This window comes from Ascaphus truei, chromosome 4 (assembly GCF_040206685.1).
Source record: "Ascaphus truei isolate aAscTru1 chromosome 4, aAscTru1.hap1, whole genome shotgun sequence".
Classification (NCBI taxonomy): domain Eukaryota; kingdom Metazoa; phylum Chordata; class Amphibia; order Anura; family Ascaphidae; genus Ascaphus; species Ascaphus truei.
This window is the reverse complement of record NC_134486.1, coordinates 115,724,996-115,730,907: the sequence shown is the minus strand read 5'-3', so window position 1 is coordinate 115,730,907 and position 5,912 is coordinate 115,724,996. Positions and strand designations below refer to the sequence as shown.

The 5,912-nt window shown below is 40.4% G+C and overlaps 1 long non-coding RNA gene across 1 annotated transcript; it reads right to left on the bottom strand.

Annotated features, from left to right (window-relative positions):
* Positions 1 to 212: 212 nt before the first annotated feature.
* On the bottom strand, positions 213 to 5,324 carry LOC142491988 (uncharacterized). Its single transcript, XR_012800637.1, has 3 exons — positions 5,241 to 5,324; positions 4,910 to 5,094; positions 213 to 292 (listed from the first exon to the last, which is right to left on the bottom strand). It is a non-coding gene; the product is annotated as an uncharacterized LOC142491988 (long non-coding RNA).
* Positions 5,325 to 5,912: the final 588 nt, after the last annotated feature.

Genomic DNA, 5,912 nt, shown 5'->3' with positions numbered 1-5,912 from the left:
GGACTCTCACCTTAGTCCCAATAAAACTTAACAACTATTACACTTTAAAATGGATACAGGAACAGACAAATAAACTTATTTGAACTGCGAGGTAACCCCGTCAACCCAGATTGAGACACCCTCCAAAACACACCTCTCTACACATCACTCAAAACAACTTTTTAAACTCAGGCTTTCCTCAAAAGGTGCCTTTTACCTTGATTCTTAGGAGCGCTCAGGTTTGAGTGACCGAGGAGTGTTTTTTTCAGGTGCTCAGCTTCCGGTATATCTGGGTTCCTATTCGGAGTGCCATCTGTGAAAGGTGTGAATAAATAAGACACATCACCTGAGGATCATTTGCAGGATAACAAATAAGTTTATTTCAGTGTACGTGTGCACACACAGGAGAGAGTTTCAAAATAAAACTCTCCCAATGAAATACTGGCATACAGGCCCTATTTATACCAAAAATACTAAGCCCACGCCCCCTATACGAGGTTGCGTGTGCGTCACTACGTAAGCATATAAGATAAACAAAATATAAATATGAACACATTGAGTTAATAGCATTACTATGAGATCATATTAAAAATGAAATGACAGCTAATATTCCTTATACAGGCCGGTGACCTTTCTTCTACATACGGGACTTCATGGGAACCTCCCTCAGAATGCGAGACGTGTGTTATCTATCTTTTATTTTCATAACATTTGCGCTTTTCTCCCATCTTCAAGGTCTTTGTAGTTAGCTGAACAGCTTACTATCACTTAAAAATTGGAAGCAAAATAAAATCTCTTTCAAATATCCATTCTCATTCCCTGTTCATTCAGACAAACCCAAAATGGATGACAATATGAGGCACCTAAGATGGATGCTGACTTAAAATGACTGCTTAGATCCCAGTGCTGTTATGTCAGACCTCCCCCCCCCCCCCCCCCGCTCCCTGCATCATATTCTCACATTGTCAACCTTCTCTGACTCACTGCACTGCACAGTGGGGAAAACCCATGATTACTCCTAGTAAACCTACCCTTACTAGGCATTACTGCAAGGAGGAGGACAGAATAATAGCCAGAACCTATCAGGGCTACATTAGTAAATTGAGTAATCTGATATAAAAATGCTAGACATATACAGCATTAATACAAATAGCATTATAATAGAATACATAATAGAATAAATCATAAAATAAAATGTTACAGCGTTGTCCCAACAACTTTTCATTTTATTTTCTCTATAATAAATAACAGTTCTTTGGTGTTATAGAGGTAATTATTCATAGACACTAAATGGTTGTTTTTAACTCTGTGACTGATAACATGAATAAACACTATCTTGGTTATATTTAAATATATAACTGCTCTTTGATTAATGATTAAGGAAAGTAGATGCAATTTGGCATTCTGCATATGAATTGAAAACAAATACTAAAACTGACTTGTTATCAAAATCTGTTATTACTCTAATGTAATAAATAATTAAAGAGTGGTCGTAATTATTAACCACATGTCTATGATTGGATTAATTTTCATTTATCATCAATCACATTCTTTTATTTCAACAAAGCTACGTTATTGTTTGGCTTTTGTTTAAAATCCATTATTATCTAATATGCCCCATATTGAAAAAACGAAACTGTAAATAAATGCAATTTGGCATATTGTATATGAATTGGGAAAAAAAAGGCCAATAACGCAGCTTTGAAATCTATAACCATGATTACTCTAATATAATAATTAAAAAGTCATAATTATTAACTGTCTATGATTGATGATAAATGAAAATACTGTATATACAATCACATTGTTTGATTTCAACAAAGGCACCATAATTGTGTGGTCTTCATTCAAAATCATAATTATCTACATTATGCATGCACAATTATGGACACTTAAAATGTATATAATGCAATTTGACGTATTGCATATGAATTTTAATCAAAGGTCAATAATGCAACCTTGAAATCCAAAACCGTTATTTTTTACTTTTGTAAATTGGTTAGGAGGATTTCTTGAATGCTCTTCTTTTTCTCAGTCTGTTTCTCTTTTTTGTCTGCATATATTATACTGTAAGCTTCTTGCAACCTTGTTGTCTGCAACTAAGCACTGTACTACTTTTGTGTATTAAATGTAAAAGTACTGCTTTGGGCTTAATTGAACTTTGCATGCTTTGAAGAGAGTAACTGCATTTTCAGACATATCTGCTACAATATGTTTTTGTGTGTTAATAAAATATTTTTGTACGTAAATGGGGATCAAAAAGTCTGCAAGTAAAACTTGACCCTATTTTTGGTGGTTGCACCAATTTAAGATATACATTATATTGTGAAGGATTGATGGGGAGATATTACACATTGTTAGGGTCCTGCAGGGAGATTAGTGAGTCATACAGAGCTGTGTGTATTAACCCTTGTCACATACTGTATACAAATCACGTGCTCACAGGTATGTCGTTCATGACATTTGCATTTCTATTGTATACAAGTGCGCTATCTCCAAAAGACTTCACAGCCATGGAAGTGAAAAAAGCAAATTATACATCAATAATAATGAGGAAAAAAATGAAAATATAAAATTTATGATGTTTTAACACAGGGATAAAAATATAAATAAATTGGGGTGCTATATGTGACGGTTGGCGGTAACCAGTCAACATAATAAAGATGAAGCCTGACTTGTTACCCCTGAAAACTGTGGGTCCCTGGCAGCTAAGTAGCACGATAAGACAGGGACAATGTAATGTTGCATGCAATATAAAAGTCAAAGCTTTCCCTGCTTTTTGGTTTTACCTGTTACCCTTGTCCCAGAAATATAAGACTTCCTGAGTGTAAGTTTTAGATGGGGTATTTGGGTGGAAATTCAGTTATTTTGTTTGCAGGAGTTCAGGGGACAAAGATATGGCATTAGTGCAGTACTGAGCCAGGTAGGCGAGGATGGGGGAGAACACCTGATCGTCTACCTGAGTCGCAAGCTGTTGCCACGGGAGGTTGCCTATGTCACCATTGAGAAGGAGTGCTTGGCCATTGTGTGGGCACTGAAGAAATTACAGCAGTACATTTATGTCAGAGCCTTTACAGTGATCACTGATCACAACCCACTCATTTGGTTACAGAGGGTGTCGGGGGAGAACGGGAAACTGCTGCGCTTGAGTCTTGCCCTGCAAGAATTTGACTTTATGATTCAGCACAAGAAGGGCAGTGAACATGGAAATGCAGATGGGCTCTCCCAAAAAGATATGCCCAGTGACCAAAGAACCTGCAGGACATCCAGGCTTGCGGAGCACCTGATGAGGTAACTGCCACAGAGCCTTCATCTTGTGGGGGAAGGTGTGACGGTAGGGGGTAGCCAGTCTTCATAATAAAGGTGAAGCCCGACTGGTTACTCCTGAAATCCATAGGTCCCTGACAGCTAAAGTAGCACCATAAGCCAGGGACACTGTGATGTATATCTAAAATCTTTCCTCTTGTTGGTTTTACCTGTTCCCCTTTCCCAATAAACATGAGACTTGGGGAGTGGGAGTTTTAGGTGGGACATTTGGGTTAAAATGTTTTTATCTTGTTTGCAGAAGTTCGGGGGACAAAGTTACCGGTAGTCCCGTAATTATCCTTGACGTGCAGGCATGGTTTGTGTGTACCAAGGTGAATTACACCAGGGCTACACAGTGTCCCTCAGAATACTGGTTTTCAAGCCCAAATGTCCCAGACCCATTCCCCCCACATTTATAAGGTTCCCCAAGAGATATATATTTAATAAAGTAGTGTAGTATGTTTTATACCATATGTATTATTCTCTATACAATCAGCCCGGCCATCTACATAGGTGCCGGGATGTCTGCATAGACATCGAAGTTCAAAGGAGAGAACGGATGTCCAGAGGTGAGAGGACCATTTGTTGAGCGGGGAAGGGCGAAGTACCAGTTCAGGAGAACAAAGGGCACCCCGCTGGGGCACCTTTTTAACTACCAGACCTGGTGGAGTCTGCCCAACAGGTGGCAATGGGTTGGCTGGGGGAAGATGCTGCTGGTAGGCACATTTTCCATTGGCCAATTCATATTTCCCGCTCGCCCGGATTTTCGAGCCTAAGCACGCCCCCTCCTTTGATTGGCTAAAGCCAGGCGAGCCTCCGGCTCCTAATTGGCTGGTGGGAAAACTCCCATGCTCTGATTGGTCGCCAGTCTGACTTCCATGCTAGAAATAGCTCAGTGGAGTGTATGTAAGGAGACTTCCCGATCAGAGAACCAGACGATCTGAGGCTTGAGTTGGTGAGGCAAAAGGGGGCTTTCCAAAGTTACTCTGTTTTGAATAGCAGAGCAACCGGCTTCATTTTTGGAGCTAGGAAAGCCTGCATAGCTGAGACTAAGTCAGACGCGAAGTCCAAGTTCTCAGAATAGAACGTAGCGGTTGGTTATTCTACCCAAAAAGAGAACCACGACGCTCAGGACGAGGCCCCGGTCAGGGTAAGCCTTCCGAAGCAGGCACCCAGCACCTATTTGAGGCTAGTGTTTGACTTCAGACCCCCAGTAAGTGTGTATTCTGTCTGTATTTTGTATATTCTGTCTGTATTTTGTATATTCCTTGTGTGTACGTGGGTTTACCCGAATAAACTACATTTTATTTCACTACCTTGTTTTGCCTAGTGGATGATCCAAGAAGGTAAAAAGTGTTATAATTGCTGGTCTCCCGTGACACTACATTTACTGGATGTCACAATAGATAATGATTCAGCTACTCAGAGAGCTATAGGGCAATGGTCTAACAGAAATCTAACAGAATAAACACAATTGTATAATAGTTGAAATAACAAGCAAATATGTGTATTAAAAGGGAACATTGCTCGAGTGTAATCATTGGTAACAAAGAGTAACAATCATATCAGAACCAATATGTAAGGCTTGGGTAGCCACGTCGCCCTCGGCGTGCTCCCCACTCACCGGTGTCGGCTCCTGGCACTGCCTCCGCTCCCGCTCCTGTCGCCACGGGTCCCGCCGCTTCCCATGGCGCTTAGCACGTGCCTCTCACACTGCCTCTTAAAGGCACAAAGTCCCAGAAGGTGGGCACGCATTTGTGGTGAGCACAGCGTGACACAATACTAGAAGAGTTGTTCTGTTTTATGGGTCTAGACAAAAAGATCAGAAGGTTGTCACATAATAACCCTATGGATGGAATAATAGCCACATTCCGTTAAATACACATAATGTGCTGTACTATATATAAAAAGTGTCACACCTGAGGATAGTTCCCTCTAAAATGATATCTACTTACCACACACTTGGACCATGAAGTCACTATGGTATACAGAATCATCAGTCAGTACCAGAACCAGTGTACGCCATACCAGTTGGTGGAGTGCAAAAAATGGACAACAAGACAATTCTCTTCTAGTTACCAGGTCAAAGACCCATCGGCTGAAAAGAGGAGAATGAGGTATGACAGTGAAGTCGCAACCCTGATGTCGACGCGCATGTATATTCACGGAAATGGTATCAGTGTATTATCCATCGGTTAGAGTCGCTGAGCTCTCAAGAGTCCTCAGTGTGCAATACCCTCCAGACCTAGGGCCAGTGTCAGGAGGGGAGTGCACACTGTGGACTCTTGATTTGTACCCTGTATATAGCACATTGATGTATATAGCATATGTATATAACAGTATATAACTCCATATATATGGAGTTGTCATATATATTTACATTTCCTATTGTATACAAGTGCGCAATACAATCAGTAGACAGTGCACTGCTCTAGAGGCTTTTTTCTGATCCCTCCTGGGGCATTTGTTTTGCTATAGATCAATTGTGTTTCCCTCTGTGTGTAATATTTCTCACAATTCTGCATACCCTTAGAAGAACGTAAGAAATACTCACCCAAGAAGTTCTCCAAGCAACAAAGGATGAAGGGCCATATTGACCAGGGTAATTGGATAATTAAAGATGATAA